Source organism: Haematobia irritans, chromosome 5, assembly GCF_050003625.1.
Source record: "Haematobia irritans isolate KBUSLIRL chromosome 5, ASM5000362v1, whole genome shotgun sequence".
Classification (NCBI taxonomy): domain Eukaryota; kingdom Metazoa; phylum Arthropoda; class Insecta; order Diptera; family Muscidae; genus Haematobia; species Haematobia irritans.
In genome coordinates this window covers 36,547,258-36,565,681 of record NC_134401.1, presented here as the reverse complement: position 1 = coordinate 36,565,681, position 18,424 = coordinate 36,547,258, and the positions used below count along the sequence as shown (strand labels likewise).

At 30.1% G+C, this 18,424-nt stretch overlaps 1 protein-coding gene across 2 annotated transcripts in view; it reads right to left on the bottom strand.

Moving 5' to 3' along the window:
* The window catches only part of LOC142240962 (putative fatty acyl-CoA reductase CG5065), a 174,263-nt gene that overhangs the window by 147,028 nt on the left and 8,811 nt on the right, over positions 1-18,424 (bottom strand). Inside the window, exon 1 of one of the 2 annotated variants that reach the window (XM_075312709.1) lies at positions 14,633-14,997. The exons of the other annotated variant lie outside the window; for it this stretch is intronic. The gene's annotated coding sequence lies outside the window, so the exon portion shown is untranslated. Of the gene's footprint in view, positions 1-14,632; positions 14,998-18,424 lie in introns of those variants that run through there. 2 annotated transcript variants of the gene reach the window in all.

The window sequence follows — 18,424 nt, the reverse complement described above, 5'->3', positions numbered from 1 at the left end:
TGAACCCCACTTGAAAACGACGAAGCACGCACAATCCCAAACAAAGAAATTGGGGTTCATTTCCATATTGCAAACAAGCCCCAAAAATAAAATGAAGTTACTCCAAAAAAAAAACATAAAAATTTGATGTTGTTGTTTTTCATATAAATTTGGTGTTGTTGTTTTCCACGTAATTATTTGAGGTCCTACTTCATTTAGGTTTCGGGGCTAATTTTCATGGGGTCCATATTCATAGTGCCTATTTTCGAGTTAGACAACTTTGGGCTGTGTCCATAGGAGAAAGTCCTAAACCCCTTTTATATTACCTGAGTGCTTCAAAGATTCTCTAAATGGTTTCACCGCAATGTGGAATGTCACTCGGCTCATTGGGCTAAACATGGAATCGGGCAGCACTCAGAGAGATGTTCTCCACTGCGGTATCACAATGGACTTAATAGTCTAGATAAGCCTGATATAGCGGGCTGCCACATTACCTAACCTAGCCAAAAGTGGTAAAATTTACTATAAATAGCACAATTTCGTAAAATTTACTATAAATAGCAAATTTTCGGAAAATTTACTATAAGTAACAAAAATTCGGAGAATTTATTTTAAATAGGAAATTTTCGGAAAACTTACTATAAACAGCAAAATTTCAGACAATGTGGTATGCATTTTCAAAATAATTATTATAAATAGGAAATTTCCGTAAATTTATTAAAAAATTTTAATTAAATAAGAATTTTTCACAAAATTTAATATAAAACAACAAATAATGCTCTATAGCTTTTTTAACATGAGTTCTCGAATTTGTAAACATTCGTTCAGAGACAATTTTAAATCCAAATAGAAAAAATAATAGGCGACAAGTTGAATCATATACTTGCAATAACAACAATGATGTTGCTTTTGGGGTTTTCCATTTCGTAAACATCAGTTCTTGGTTTTGTAAACATTCGTTCACAATTCTGCTCGGGATCATCAATTCGTGCTTTGGCAAAAAATCTTTCACAAGATTGGTTAACAATTTTTCAAATTTCAAATATTTTTGGACGAGTCTAATATTTCCAGAAACTGTTTGCTTTACTGGTATGAATTTTCAAAACAATTATTATAAATAGGAAATTTCCGTAAATTTATAATAAAAAGGACACTATCCAAAAAGTTTAATTAAATAAGAATTTTTCACAAAATTTTATATAAAACAACAAATAATGCTCTATAGTTTTTTCAACATGAGTTCTCGAATTTGTAAACATTCGTTCAGAGACCATTTTAAATCCAAATAGAAAAAATAATAGGCGACAAGTTGAATCATATACTTGCAATAACAACAATGATGTTGCTTTTGGGGTTTCCATTTCGTAAACATCAGTTCTTGGTTTTGTAAACATTCGTTCACAATTCTGCTCGGGATCATCAATTCTTGCTTTGGCAAAAAATCTTTCACAAGATTGGTTAACAATTTTTCAAATTTCAAATATTTTTGGACGAATCTAATATTTCCAGAAACTGTTTGCTTTACTGGTATGAATTTTCAAAACAATTATTATAAATAGGAAATTTCCGTAAATTTATAATAAAAAGGACACTATCCAAAAGGTTTAATTAAATAAGGATTTTTCACAAAATTTTATATAAAACAACAAATAATGCTCTATAGTTTTTTCAACATGAGTTCTCGAATTTGTAAACATTCGTTCAGAGACCATTTTAAATCCAAATAGAAAAATTAATGGGCGACAAGTTGAATCATATACTTGCAATAACAACAATGATGTTGCTTTTGGGGTTTCCATTTCGTAAACATCAGTTCTTGGTTTTGTAAACATTCGTTCACAATTCTGCTCGGGATCATCAATTCGTGCTTTGGCAAAAAATCTTTCACAAGATTGGTTAACAATTTTTCAAATTTCAAATATTTTTGGACGAATTTAATATTTCCAGAAACTGTTTGCTTTACGTTTTTTTTTCGTAAACATAGGTCCGAGGAAAAACAAATTTTATTCAAAAGCAAATTCCTCTTTTTTATACCCTTCACCATAGGATGGGGGTATATTAACTGTGTCATTCCGTTTGTAACACATCGAAATATTGCTCTAAGACCCCAAAAAGTATATATATATAACGAAACAAGCTATCGACTTGAAACTTGGCACAAGTAGTTGTTATTGATGTAGGTCGGATGGTATTGCAAATTGGCCATATCGGTCCTCTTTTACGTATCGCCCCCATATAAAGAGACCCCCAGATTTGGCTTGCGGAGCCTCTAACAGAAGCATATTTCATCCAATCTTGCTGAAATTTGGTACATGGTGTTGGTATATGGTCTCTAACAACCATGCAAGAATTGGTCCTTATCGGTCCATAATTATATATAGCCCCCATATAAATCGATCCCCAGATTTGTCCTCCGGAGCCTCTTGGAGGAGAAAAATTCATCCGATCCGGTTGAAATTTGGAACGTGGTGTTAGAATGTGGTCTCTAACAAACACGCAAGAATTGGTCCATATCGATCTATAATTATATTTATATATCCCCCATATAAACCGTTCCCCAGATTTGATCTGCGGAGCCTCTTGCAGGAGAAAAATTCATCCGATCCGGTTGAAATTTGCAACGTGGTGTTACGCCGCTAATAACCATGCCCAAATTGGTCCATATCGGTCTATAGTTATATATAGTCGATCCCCAATCACACAAAAATTGGTTCATAATAATGGTTGCCACTCGAGCAAAAAATAATCTACCACAATGTTATTTTTATAGAAAATTTTGTTAAAATTTTATTTCTATAGAAAATTTTGTTAAAAATTTATTTCAATAGTAAATTTTCTCAAAATTTTATTTCTATAGAAAATTTTGTCAAAATTTTATTTTTATAGAAAATTTTGTCAAAATTTTATTTCTATAGAAAATTTTGTCAAAATTTTATTTCTATAGAAAATTTTGTCAAAATTTTATTTCTATAGAAAATTTTGTCAAAATTTTATTTTTATAGAAAATTTTGTTAAAGTTTTATTTCTATAGAAAATTTTGTCAAAATTTTATTTCTATATAAAATTTTGTTAAAATTTTATTTCTTCAGAAAATTTTGTTAAAATTTTATTTCTATATAAAATTTTATTTCTATAGAAAATTTTATGAAAATTTTATTTCTATAGAAAATTTTATGAAAATTTTATTTCTATAGAAAATTTTGTTAAAATTTTATTTCTATAGAAAATTTTGTCAAAATTTTATTTCTATAGAAAATTTTGTCAAAATTTTATTTCTATAGAAAATTTTGTTAAAATTTTATTTCTATAGAAAATTTTGTTAAAAATTTATTTCTATAGAAAATTTTGTCAAAATTTTATTTCTATAGAAAAGTTTGTGAAAATTTTATTTCTATGGAAAATTTTGTTAAAATTTTATTTCTATAGAAAATTTTGTCAAAATTTTATTTCTATAGAAAATTTTGTCAAAATTTTATTTCTATAGAAAATTTTGTCAAAATTTTATTTCTATACAAAATTTTGTTAAAGTTTTATTTCTATAGAAAATTTTGTCAAAATTTTATTTCTATATAAAATTTTTTCAAAATTTTATGTCTTCAGAAAATTTTGTCAAAATTTTATGTCTATAGAAAATTTTGTTAAACTGAATTACATACGTATTTGATCGATCTTTTTTGATTTAATATATACCACGTATGGACTTACATACAATTTAGAAGACGGTATTAGGAGGTTTTAAGATGCCTTGCCATCGGCAAGCGTTACCGCAACTTAAGTAATTCGATTGTGGATGGCAGTGTTTATAAGAAGTTTCTACGCAATCCATGGTGGAGGGTACATAAGCTTCGGCCTGGCCGAACTTACGGCCGTATATACTTGTTATAAAGTATTTTCTTTAAATGCAAGTACACACAAAAAAATATTTTTTGTCTTCAATCACGAAATTAATTGATCCAATTATGTTTTTATTGAAATGTCTTCAATCACGGAAATGATAGTATCAATTAAAAAATTAATTGCTACTATTACTTTTTGTGATTGATTTTTTGTTTCAATTCAAAAATTTGTTGAATCAATTAAATTTTTAATTGAATATTTTTTAAAAATCAATTAAAACTTTAATTGGAAAAAATTTCGTGAAAATAGTTTTTTTTTTTTTTTTTTAATCTTACCTTAAGTCATTCACAATATTTTTGCATTTTTGTCACTAACTCAGGAAATGTATTTCACATTTCTATTCTATTGCATTCTTTATTTACTAATCAAATTCTCTCTCACACACAGGCTATGGACAAATATAAATAATAATTTATAAACAAATAGATAGAAAATTTGTCGGTACAACTAAATCAACAATTTTAAAGACAATTGGCAAAAGTGTGAAATCGGAAAGGTTCAAATAAGTCACTTTGAAGCTTTCAATAAATAAACATGATGTTTTTTATGGCTATCGATCACGTTGACGTTTCTCTATGGTTGTTTAGCATCATTCCACAGGGGTAAAGGTGAAATAAAATATCGACAAACTGTAGTGAATTTCTTACTTCACTCAAAGCTAAAATCGAAGGAAGACGATACCCTAAAGTAGACATACTGCATTAGCGATATTGGTCAACAATTTGCCAGTTTTTAAGAGTGACATTTTTTGTCACGCTTTTGATTGTGCCACTAAATGTGAAAAAAATTCTTTCCTCCCTAACGAAATTTTAGACAAACAAAGATCGTTTCTCATTTGCTTTTCGCTGTAAGGAAGTTTCTTTGGAAGAAACGTATATACTTTTTGTGATAAACGTTTATTATTTCCCAGGATGTGAAAGCAATTTCATAAAGACTAACTCAAAAAAACAATCTTTTCTGGCTAATTGCATTTTCCCTCACATCTTTCTCACTTCCACTAGATTTTTTTTGGTTCTTGGCACCTTTTTCTGTAATACAAACAATGTAGAAGAAACTATTCGATTTTATAATATTTTAAATTTTACCTTTCGCTTGGACGGAGAATCGAACAGCGGATCATACAATTTGTAAGCCAACAAACTATCCACTGGGCTACGTAACTGTTATCGACATCAACAGTCAAACAGTTATAATTATATAGCATCGTTTTCGGCGCCCACGAGCCGATTAAATAAACTTTATTTAACAGAAACATACATTTAGTTGTTTTTTTATATATATTCCAGATATGTTCGGAAGACTCCGAAAAGATGTTCAACATTACATACTACTATATCAATTGTTTATTATGAAACTGTAGAACGTGTCTTATTAAAGACTTAAAGTCAGAAAAGAACAGTGCTTGATATACGCAATGGTCGAAACAAGGCTTATGGGCCCAGTGGCCCAACATAGAGTCGTACTTAGTTTTAACAACTAACGTAAATTTCTACTTTATTTCATTTCATTTTATTTTATTTTATTATCACTCTCCATATACAATTCTTTATGCCCTTTTAAATTTCAATGTATCCGCATTGCTAGATACATTGCAAATATTTGACACTTCAATATAATTTGCATTTTTCTTTCATATATCATAGAGAAATCACTTATCTCTTGAAAAAAAAAAAACAAAAACCTATCATTTTTAATAAGTACTGAATAAACAATGTGTTTTATGAAAATACAAAAAATTTGCATATGCGTTTTCCTTATTCCAATATTTACCATCTTTTTTGCATAAAATTTTTTTATGCCTTTCATTTTTCTTGCCAAACGAAATCTCTTAGTTCCATCAGAATTAATTGTAGTTGTTGTTTGCCACATTAATTAGTTTGTTAGTACAATCCTAATTTAATTTGATTTCATTTCATTTAATCGATCGTATAAAAATATAAATTTTCAAAACGACTCTAAAGCGCCATCTTTCGTTTATAATTACATTAAGCATAAATTATAAAGCATACTTTTTGGAGTTACTGAAAAATAATGACAATAGATATTTAAGTCGCTCCTTAAGATATGCTACAAAAATTGTGTATGAAAGGGAATATTGCATTCAATGGCGATACTATATATTAAGTCCGTTTTCATTAAAACTACGTTTACACTCTGTTTGAAATTACCTTTTATCGACATTTTTAAATCGCTTTTCAACTAAACGCGAGATTTCAACCTTAACGATCTAATGGAAACACCCACACCCGATTTACACAAAGTATAAATATTTATATATAATGTCCCTACACTGAACAAAGCATGTCCGGTTGTCTTTACTTTAAAAATTTTGGTATTGATTCCGAGCCAAAGAAGTGGAGAATACAAATAAGGATACTTTTAAAACACAATTCTCTGTTAAATTTGGGTTTTGTGTACTTGCTTCTAGGAAGCCAATTTTAATTTTTCGCTTTTTCAGCCTTTTTTCTTCATATGCTATCAAATATCTTTAAAAACGAGTAAACGACAAATTAAGACTCGACTTCCAGTAGAAATTATGCTATGTTTCAAGTAAAAATGTCTTTAAAATAAAGTGCTAACACATGTCCTATATTTGAACGATTTTTTGCTTTATAGTCAAGATGCAAAAAGACAACAAATTTAAAGACAATTGCATTAAATTTAAAGAATTTATCTGAATTATTAATATCAAGTACTTCAATTTTTTTAAAGATATAAAAACCAAATTTCCAACAGAAAAAATAAAATACAACTGTGGCAAAAATTCCCATAGAAATTAAATTTCGAGAAAATTTTTTGTTGAAATAAAATTTTGACAAAAATTTATTTAAGAATTAAAATTTTGTCAAAATTTTCTATAGAATTAAAATGTTGTCAAAATTTATTATAGAATTAAAATTTTGACAAAATTTTTTACAGAAATGAAATTTTGACAAAATTTACTACAGAAATAAAGTTTTGACAAAATTTTCTATAGAAATAAAATTTTGACATTTTCTACCGAAATAAAATTTTGACAAAATATTCTATGGAAATACAATTTGACAAACTCTTCTATAGGAATATAATTGTGTCACAATTTTCTATAGAATTAAAATTTTGTTTTCTACGGAAATAAAATTTTGAATAAATTTTCTAAAAATTTGCAAAAATTTTCTATAGAAATAAAATTTTGCAAAAAACTTCTATAGAAATAAAATTTTGCAAAAATTTTCTATAGAAATAAAATTTTGCAAAAATTTTCTATAGAAATAAATTTTGCAAAAAACTTCTATAGAAATAAAATTTTGCAAAAATTCTCGGTAGAAATAAAATTTTGCAAAAATTTTCTATAGAAATAAAATTTTGCAAAAATTTTCTATAGAAATAAAATTTTGCAAAAATTTTCTATAGAAATAAATTTTGCAAAAAACTTCTATAGAAATAAAATTTTGCAAAAATTCTCGGTAGAAATAAAATTTTGCAAAAATTTTCTATAGAAATAAAATTTTGCAAAAATTTTTTATAGAAATAAAATTTTGCAAAAATTTTCTATGGAAATAAAATTTTGCAAAAAACTTTCTATAGAAATAAAATTTTGCAAAAATTTTGTATATAAATAAAATTTTGCAATCATTTTCTATAGAAATAAAATTTTGCAAAGATTTTCTATAGAAATAAAATTTTGCAAAAATTTTCTATGGAAATAAAATTTTCACAAAAATTTATTTAAGAATTAAAATTTTGTCAAAATTTTCTATAGAATTAATATGTTGACAAAATTTTCTACAGAAATAAAATTTTGCAAAAATTTTCTATGGAAATAAAATTTTCACAAAAATTTATTTAAGAATTAAAATTTTGTCAAAATTTTCTATAGAATTAAAATGTTGACAAAATTTTCTACAGAAATAAAATTTTGCAAAAATTTTCTATAGAAATAAAATTTTGCAAAAATTTTCTATAGAAATAAAATTTTGCAATAATTTTCTATAGAAATAAAATTTTGCAAAAATTTTCTATAGAAATAAAATTTTGCAAAAATTTTCTATAGAAATAAAATTTTGCAAAAAAATTCTATAGAAATAAAATTTTGCAAAAATTTTCTACAAAACAAAAATGTTTGCAAAAATTTTCTATAGAAATAACATTTTGCAAAAATTTTCTACAGAAATAAAATTTTGCAATAATTTTCTAAAGAAATAAAATTTTGCAAAAACTTTCTATAGAAATAAAATTTTGCAAAGATTTTCTATAGAAATAAAATTTGGAAATACATTTTGTACAAAAATTTGATGCAAAGCTTCAAATTAAGGTTTTTTAAATTTGATAGATTTTTGTAGTTTATTTTTGGCCCGATTAACAACCGTGATTACATGTATTTGACTTGTAGCACTGCAGTATAGCCAGTATTGCCATTCATAGGTTATTTGTCTAGACAATTTCCTTGACATTTTAATGCATTCGCTAAGTTTCATTTGCAATAACATAAATACTATTGTAAATCATCATTTTATGCAGGAGATAAACGATAACAACAAAACCGTGCTGTCGGTTGCCCATTGAGCATACATATTATCTATTTCCTTCATTTAATCACACCTTCTATACCAATCATTTTTTACAGACAAATGGACATAGGGAAAAATTAAACATGCAATTTTACCACTATTACCCCCTTAGATAAGTGAGTGATAATACTCATTTAGTTTAAGGCACCGGAGGCCACCACAGCATTTACCAGTACATTGTAGGATTAAAGGTACTGTAAAATTTCTACATTTTACGATGGCAAAATCAATCGACATTTTCCCGTTACAGTAGTTCTTTATTTTAACTTGTGCTTGCGTTATAACGTTCCCAACGTCACGGTTCCACAACGCTCTATATGATTTCAGGGCTTTTTTTGCTAAAACAATCCACGTGGTTCCTATGATTGTTTTTTTATTTCTCAACCAATTTCCTTTGCCCATCCTGGTAGTTGAAACGTGAAAGACGTTAAGGAGTTTTTTTCTCTAAATGTAGCTGATGTAACAATCGTCTATCTAATCTATGGCATTTCTAATATGTCATGCCATTTTGTCCGATTCTCCATCTAAACTAATACGAAAAAAAAAACATTTTCTTTCCGTGTGTAGGGTCAATAAATAGCTTTTCCCCCATGAGTAAGCTTAAAATCTCACTAAACATGACACTTAAAGATTACTCGCTCACTTGTACTCTTTGCTACATAGCCTGTTTGCACACAGAGCCCCCCACCAGTGTGTAAACGATATGACATAATGCACTTTTGACCGAGAAAATGCGGAATGGGAAAATGACGACAAACTAACAAACGAAGGACGCATAACGGATATGTGAACAAAAGAGATAACGGCACCCACAAACGCTGTAACCAACTAAAGAGTGAGTAACTGAGTAGATTTGAGGTTTATTGTTGCTCATGGTTTGTTTTCGTTTTTTGCTTTGCTTTGTTTTTTTTTTTTTTGTTGCAATTCCCACAAGTCAATGTAGTGGAAACATTGCACTTGGCCACCGATTGGAGGATAACTGGTGACGACGGTGTTTAGTAATCTCTACTTAACTGTTTATTTTCTAGATTTTTCATTGATTAAATAGCTTAGTAGGTAAAAATATCTGTAAACAAATGTAGGGATTTTGAGGATTATATGTGATACTTATTTCCCCCCTCCCCCCCCCCCACACCTTTTATTGTTACTTGCTTGGTATGACATTTCTAAGTGAAATAGGAAATTGTTATTTCTCATGCTATACTCATCGACAAAATAATTGACGTTTACTTGTTTTTTTTTATGAGTAAGGGGTTTGGTGTACCAGAACGAACACATGATATAAAGTTTGAAGCGCCGTTTTGGCGGCGTCCTCATTTTAAAACTCCGAGAACACCCTGTTTTTTTTTTTTGTTTTTGGATAACAATGTCTTGTTTTTATTTGCAGGTAATTTAAGTAGGCAGGATGGTCACGAAATCAAAGCAAGTGGCAAGTGTCATATGGTCGTAAAGCTACTCGACATATATAGCGACTGTGATACTCACACACACACTCATTTAACGCTCCTTCCAAAGTAAAAGTCACAGATATTTATAACAATGACACTAGTTGACACATTTAATATAAAATTTAACATTAAATGGGCAAGGGTTTCATTTAGCAATACATAGAAGATATAAAAAAATTTATATCAAGTTTAAAATATTTTTGTCGCGTTTTATTAGTTATTCGTTGTTATTGAGTATTATAACCTACTATAGAAATTTTTAATTTAAATCTTTGCATACTTTCAGGCGGCAAGTGTCAGCTTGGACGAAAAAGTGCTGCCAAATCCGTTTTTTTCTATACAAAGCCTTGAACATGTATTTCGTAAGGAATGGATTACGGAAGTAATTTGTTTACGTTAATAGCATACCGTTTTGTATATCTAGCTCAGAACCAAGATCTTCCATACGTTTCCCAAACAATGGGACCACCAATTGAGCAAAGTTCGAGATATATAAATATATAAGAGTAAAGTGGAAGTTTGGATTAGACTTCTAAAACATTAAGCCTATTGATATAAAAGGCGATATGTTAGATTTAATAAAAAAGGGAGATAGAAAAGAGCCAAATAGGCTACATAGAAAACAAGTAAGGAAAGCCTAAAGTCGGGCGGGGCCGACTATATTATACCCGGCACCACTTTGTAGATCTAAATTTTCGATACCATATCACATCCGTCAGATGTGTTGGGGGCTATATATAAAGGTTTGTCCCAAATACATACATTTAAATATCACTCGATCTGGACAGAATTTGATAGACTTCTACAAAATCTATAGACTCAAAATTTAAGTCGGCTAATGCACTAGGGTGGAACACAATGTTAGTAAAAAAATATGGGAAACATTTAAATCTGAAGCAATTTTAAGGAAACTTCGCAAAAGTTTATTTATGATTTATTGCTGGATATATATGTATTAGAAGTTTAGGAAAATTCGAGTCATTTTTACAACTTTTCGAGTAAGCAGTGGCGATTTTACAAGGGAAATGTTGGTATTTTGACCATTTTTGTCGAAATCATATATGGGAGCTATATCTAAATCTGAACCGATTTCAACCAAATCTGGCACGCATAGCAACAATGCTAATTATACTCCCTGTGCAAAATTTCAACTAAATCGGAGTTAAAAATTGGACTCTGTGGTCATATGAGTGTAAATCGGGCGAAAGCTATATATGGGAGATATATCTAAATCTGAACCGATTTCAACCAAATTTGGCACGCATAGCTACAATGCTAATTCTACTCCCTGTGCAAAATTTCAACCAAATTGGGGTAAAACTCTGGCTTCTGGGACCGTATTAGTCCATATCGGGCGAAAGATATATATGGGAGCTATATCTAAATCTGAACCGATTTGTTTCCAAAATCAATAGGGTTCTATTCTGAGCCAAAAAACATAGTTGTGCCAAATTTGAAGTCGATTGGACTAAAGCTGCGACCTAGATTTTGATTACAAAAATGTGTTCACGGACAGACGGACATCGCTATATCGACTCAGGAGCCCACCCTGAGCATTTTTGCCAAAGACACCATGTGTCTACCTCGTCTCCTTCTGGGTGTTGCAAACATATGCACTAACTTATAATACCCTGTTCCACAGTGTGGCGCAGGGTATAATAAAAAGGAAGATAGAAAAGGGCCAAATAGGCTACATAGAAATAAATATCACCAACATTTTCCCAATTAAAATTTTAATTGAATTTAAAAAAATATTGAATTAAAAATTTAATGAATTCAACAAATTTTTTTAATTGAAACAAAAATCAATCACAAAAATTAAATGTATTAATTATTTTTTTAATTGAAATAATTAATTTTTTAATTGGAATAAATTATTTTTTAATTGACTTTGGTGATGGATACATTTCAATTAAAATTTAATTTGATTAATTAATTTTTTACTTGAAGACAAAAAATATTTTTTTCTGTGTAGCACGTCCACATTAGAATATGTCATAAGAGGTAAGAAAAAGAGGTACAAGGATAACAAATTAACTATGCTACGATATACAACTTTTGAGTATTATTCTGGGAACGTATAGATGGCGTTAATAAAACGTCGAAAACTCCAAGAGCGTTAAGGGTCGCATTTTTTTAGCCGGTATTATAGATATATCGATCGAGTCCCGAATACGGTCTTTTAGAAGCATAAATGCATTTTAACACATCCCTTCCCAAAAAAATCTATTCAGCACCTGTCAACCAAAAATGTCTCAAAAAGGAGGTTTCTTGTTTCACTTTACCGCACAATGGTCACCAAAATCTCTGGATCTCAATCCGTTAGACTTTAGCACCTGGGACATTGTGGAGAGTAAGGCTGACACTAAAGAAATACTAAAAAGACGGTCAATTCAAGATGGCGCTTTGTCGGAAATGGGTAAACGAAACAAAAGGTCCTATGTTATCGGAAAAATGTCCTAGAGACAGTAACGAAGCCCTGTGCAAACAAACAGTTCGGCCGTAGACAGTCGACATTCTAAAGGGGCTCAGCATCATCGCACTCCGAGAATGGCTCAAAAACGAGATTCCCGCTTCATTTCTAGTGCCCAATGACCATCAAAATCTCTGAATCTCTATCAGTTGAACTTTTGCGCGTGGGTCATTATGGAGAGTAAGGATGTCACTATAAAATACCAACGTGACGATCAATTCAAGACGGCGGTTCATCGACACAAAAGGTCCAATGCTATTGGAAAAATTTCGTAAAGACGGTAACGAAGCCCTGGGCAGACAAACATTTCGGCCACAGACTATAGACATTCTAAAGGGGCTCAGCATCATCGCACTCCGAGAATGGCTCAAAAACGAAGATCCCGCTTAATTTCTAGCGCTTAATGACCATCAAAATCTCTGGATATCAATCAATTGAACTTTTGCTCCTGGGTCATTATGGAGAGTAAGGATGCCACTATAAAATACCAACGTGATGGACGATCAATTCAAGACGGCGCTTCGTCGGGAATGGGCAAAACTAAAAAGGTCGAATGTTATCGCAAAAATGTCCTAAAGACAGTAATGCAGACAAACACTTTGGCCACAGACCATCAAAATCCCTGGATCTCAATCTATTGAACTTCAATTTAAGACGGCGGTTCGTCGATACAAAGCATCCAATGCTATTGGAAAAATGACCTAAGACACTAATGAAATTTTGGGCAGACAAACATTTCGGCCGCAGACCACGGATATTCTAAAGGGACTCAGCATTATCGCACTCAACACGCATCAACCAAGAATGGCTCAAAAAGGAGGTTCCCGCCTCATTTCTACCTCTTGGACTTTTGCATCTGGGTCATTATGGAGAGTAAGGTGAACAAAGTAACGATAATTTCAAGATCCTAATCGCCATCGGCTCAGCATTATCGCACTCAACACGCATCAACCAAGAATGGCTCAAAAAGGAGGTTACCGCCTCATTTCTACCTCTTGGACTTTTGCATCTGGGTCATTATGGAGAGTAAGGCGAACAAAGTAACGATCATTTCAAGATCCTAATCGCCATCAAAATCTCTGGATATCAAACCCTTTGACTTTTGCACCTGGGACATTATGGAGAGTAAGGTTGACATTACATAATACGAAGGTTAGGTTAGGTATAGTGGCAGACCGTTATTTCAGACTCACTCTTGCCACTTAGTGCTGCCCAATTCCATGCATAGTTCAATGGCAATGAACTTCCTTTTTATAGTCGAGTCCAAACGGCTTAGAGAAGCTTTGGGGAGTGGGGATAACCCATCGCTGAAAAACTTTTTGGTGTTTGGTTAAAATTGGTATTGAAACCATGACGGTGCGCACCATTGCACCACGGTGGCTCCCAAAACGCCAAAGTGTCGATAATCTCAAGACGACGCTTCGCCGGAAATGGGCCAAATACAGGAGAGCCACTCCTGCAACTTGGGATTTGGCTTTGTCAGTCGTCTGACGGCTATAATTTGTGCCAAAATTAGGCGATTTGAACAAATCTGAACTGGTTCCAAAATGTGATGTTATTTCTGACATTTTTGCTTTTTAGATGAAATTTTTTAATAAATGGAAAACTTTACAATGGTTACTTAACACTTTTTAATTTAGTTTTTTTTTTTGGAAATATCATTTTTGGTATTTTTTTTATTCCACCAAGGTTATGTTAGTTGGCAGCCCGATGTATGTTATCATGCTCACTTAGACTATTCAGTCGATTATGATACCACATTGGTGAACTTCTCTCTTATCACTGAGTGCGGGCCCTCTTTTTTATAGCCAAGTCCGAATGGCGTTCCACATTGCAGTGAAACCACTTAGAGAAGCTTTGAAACCCTCAGAAATGTCACCAGCATTTTTGAGGTGGGATAATCCACCGCTGAAAAAGTTTTTGGTGTTCGGTCGAAGCAGGAATCGAACCCACGACCTTGTGTATGCAAGCGGGCATGCTAACCATTGCTCCCTTTCCAAGAAACATCACAACATTTTGTGGCATATTATGGCCATACATAAACGCGTGTTGGCCCCACGTTTTGCCTTTGCAATACACATTTGTGGGTTAACGTGTCAACTGCGCCTGTGCTGGCCTGTTTCTGAAGTAGTACTTGTTTGTACTACCTTCCTTGGATGGGAATCATAATTTTCCCTTCTGCTTCAAGCAAACCACCTCACAGTTCTTGAGCCACGAAATTTCATTAAATATTTAGAGAAATGAACAACTTAACTGACAGTGATTTCTGATTTGCTTTTATTTACCCTTGTCCTTCCGTTGGGAGCTAAGTGGGAGATTTATCATGGAAATTTGCTGTAGTGGCAGAATCATCATCTCAGACCCATCATCCTCAACATACTAGAAGGAATACGCAACATTTTGCAATTTTTTCATTTTTACAACACTTTTTTTATGCAATCACATTCACACATTTTTTTCTGTTTTTTGTTTAGGGGATTCTATTCCTTTGACCGCAGAGTTTTAAAGCACATTGTGAGTTGAGGCGAATTCACACAACGTTTTCCAATTTTTTTTTCTTTTAATAAAGTTTTAAATTTTCTTTTTCTTTTTGAAGGAATATTTTGCACATTTCACTAGTATTTTATTTGATTTTATTGCTTAACATATCCTTTAACACTTTTGACGTTTGGTCGTTCACCACTACCGCCTTGAAAATCAATGTTAAATGTCTACTTTTGCTTTCGACTTCTGTTTTATTGCCAAATTTGTAGAAAATTCTTCTGTTGAAACTGTCATCCAACTGAAGGATTCTTTTCGCTCTCAAAAAAAGAGAGAGACAAAGAGTTAGAGAGGGAGAGCACTGAGGAGATAACTTTATTTTACTCACGCAGCAGTGATGCCAGATTTTCAAAATTGCTGTCTATGAAGGGTAAATAAAGAAAGCTGAGGTGTTTGTTGTAAATTTGCAAGTTTGTGGACCCCTACATAGTTACGGCAAATTGGTCATCTCGTGTGAATGAAACATTAGTTTTAACTTTTCAATCTGCAATTATGAACAGAATTCATGTCAAATATGATGAGCTATGCCGAGGACGAAAAGAACCCTAAGAGTTTTCAAAAGCTGATGGCGATGAACAGACAGGCCTTTGAGGCCTTTAATTGGCAGTATAACCGGGCATAACAGATTTGCAAAACATATGTTAGGAAAGGCCTTAAAGATGATGATATTTGATGGTGTCTGGACTCTGAAATTACGGAAGACTACTACCACTTCCAAAGCCAGTGTTCAGCATTTTTCTTTACATAGAAAAAAATTTCACGAAAATTTTTCCAATTAAAATTTTAATTGAGTTTTAAAAAATATTCAATTAAAAATTTAATTTATTCAACAAATTTTTTAATTGAAACAAAAATTAATAGTATCAATTAATTTTTTAATTGGGTCAATTAATTTTTTAATTGACCTTCAATTAATTTTTTAATTGATACTATCATTTCTGTGATTGAAGACATTTCAATTAAAAAATTAATTGGATCAATTAATTTCGTGATTGAACCAGAAAAAAAATTTGTGTGTAGGAGAAACAAACGCTGGGTCCCTTTTTCTTTCAGGCTCTCGTCGATCTACGGTAGGTAGGCCTCTGGCTGGATGTTTTAATCAACTGCAAAGAAGACGAATAAATGCAAGTTCTTGAGCAACTTTAAAAAAGACCACTTCACGAATAAGAAGATGAGAAAATTACAATGGACCTGTAGTGTTCTAAGTGGACATAAATTCGATTCAAAAATTGTTGTCATCCTCTACAACCTATCCAAAACTAACCTATGAAGTGATTTGGAGATATTTTCTTTGACATATGGTGAGCCACCGTAGTGCACATCTTAGCATGGCTGCCTTCCATGCAAATGGTACCAGTTTCGATCGAACTCGAAAGAGTTTTGGTTTATCCATTTCAGTTATACTGGCGACATTAGGGCTCGCCTCTGGAAAGGGGACATCCTTCTTATTATACTTAATAGAATTGGGCAGAATTCGTTAAAGGTTAAAGTGGTAGCCCGATTTTATTTCAAGCTCACTTAGACTATTCAGTCCATTGTGATAATTGGGTTAACTCTCATCGATAAGGGTGTAGTTCACCATCTGTGGTATTCATTTCATTGGGCTGTCACCATACCATAACTTGTAAACCAGCATGTCCGAGGACTTGAATACAGTTAGGTTGGGTTAGGTATAGTGGCAGCCCGATATTTCAGGCTCACTTAGTGGCAGCCCGATACTTCAGTCCATTGTTATACTACAGTGGTGAACTTCTCTGTTATCATTGAGAGAGCTCTATGTTGAACTCAATGACAAGGGACCTCCTTCACGGTTGCCACTCGACCCAAAAATAATCTACCAAAATTTGGAGAAAATTTTACCAAAAAATTATGTAAAAATTCTATTTTTATAGTAAATTTTGGCAAAATTTTATTTCTATAGAAAACATTGTCAAAATTTTATATCTATAGAAAATTTTGTCAAAATTTTATTTCTGTAGAAAATTTTGTCAAAATGTAATTTCTATAGAAAATATTGTCAAAACTTTATTTCTATAGAAAATATTGTCAAAATTTTATTTCTTTAGAAAATTTTGTCCAACTTGTATATCTATAGAAAATTTTGTCAAAATTGTAAATTTCTATTGAAAATTTCGTTAACATTTTACTTCTATAGAAAATTTTGTCGAAATTCTATTTGTATAGAAAATTTTGACAAAATTTTATTTTGACAATTTTATTTTTTTTTTTTATTTTGTCAAAATTGTATTTCTACAGAAAATTTTATTAAAATATTTTATCTCTATATAAAATTTTATCAAGAAAATTTTTGTCAAAATTTTATTTCTATAGAAAATTATGTAAAAATTTTAGTTTTATAGCAAATTTTGTCAAAATTTTATTTCTTAGAAAATGTTGTCAAAAATTTAATATCTATAGCAAATATTGTCAAAATTTTATTTCTATAGAAAATTTTGTCAAAATTTTATATCTATAGAAAATTTTGTCAAAATTTTATTTCTATAGAAAATTTTGTCAAAATTTTATATCTATAGAAAATTTTGTCAAAATTTTTTAATTTTATTTCTATAGAAAATTTTGTCAAAATTTTATTTCTATAGAAAATTTTGTCAAAACTTTAATATATATAGCAAATATTGTCAAAATTTTATTTCTATAGAAAATTTTGTCGAAATTTTATATCTATAGAAAATTTTGTCAAAATTGTTTATATAGAAAATTTCGTTAACATTTTACTTCTATAGAAAATTTTGTCAAAATTTTATTTTTATAAAAAATTTTGTCAACATTTTATTTCTATAGAAAAATTTTGTCAAAATTTTATTTCTATAAAAAATTTTGTCAAAATTTTATTTCTATAGAAAAATGTTGTCAAAATTTTATTTCTATAGAAAATTTTGTCAAAATTTTATATCTATAGAAAATGTTATCAAAATTGTATATTTCTATAGAAAATTTCGTTAACATTTTTTTTCTATAAAAAATTTCGTTAACATTTTATTTCTATAGAAAATTTTGTCAAAATTCTATTTGTATAGAAAATTTTGTCAAAATTTTATTTCTATAGAATATTTTTCTCAAAAATTTATTCTGACAATTTAATTTTTTTTTATTTTGTCAAAATTTTATTTCTACAGAAAATTTTATCAAAATATTTTATCTCTATAGAAAATTTTTGTCAAAATTTTATTTCTATAAAAAATTTTGTCAAAAATTTATTTCTATAGAAAAATTTTGTCCAAATTTTATTCTGAAAATTTTAATTTTTTTTTGTCAAAATTTTATTTCTACAGAAAATTTTATCAAAATATTTTGTCTCTATATTAAATTTTATCAAAATATTTTATCTCTATAGAAAATTTTTGTCAAAATTTTATTTCTATAGAAAATTTTGTCAACATTTTATTTCTATAGAAAATTTTGTCAAAATTTTATTTCTATAGAAAATTTTGTCAAAATTTTATTTCTATAGAAAATTTTGTCAAAACTTTAATATATATAGCAAATATTGTCAAAATTTTATTTCTATAGAAAAT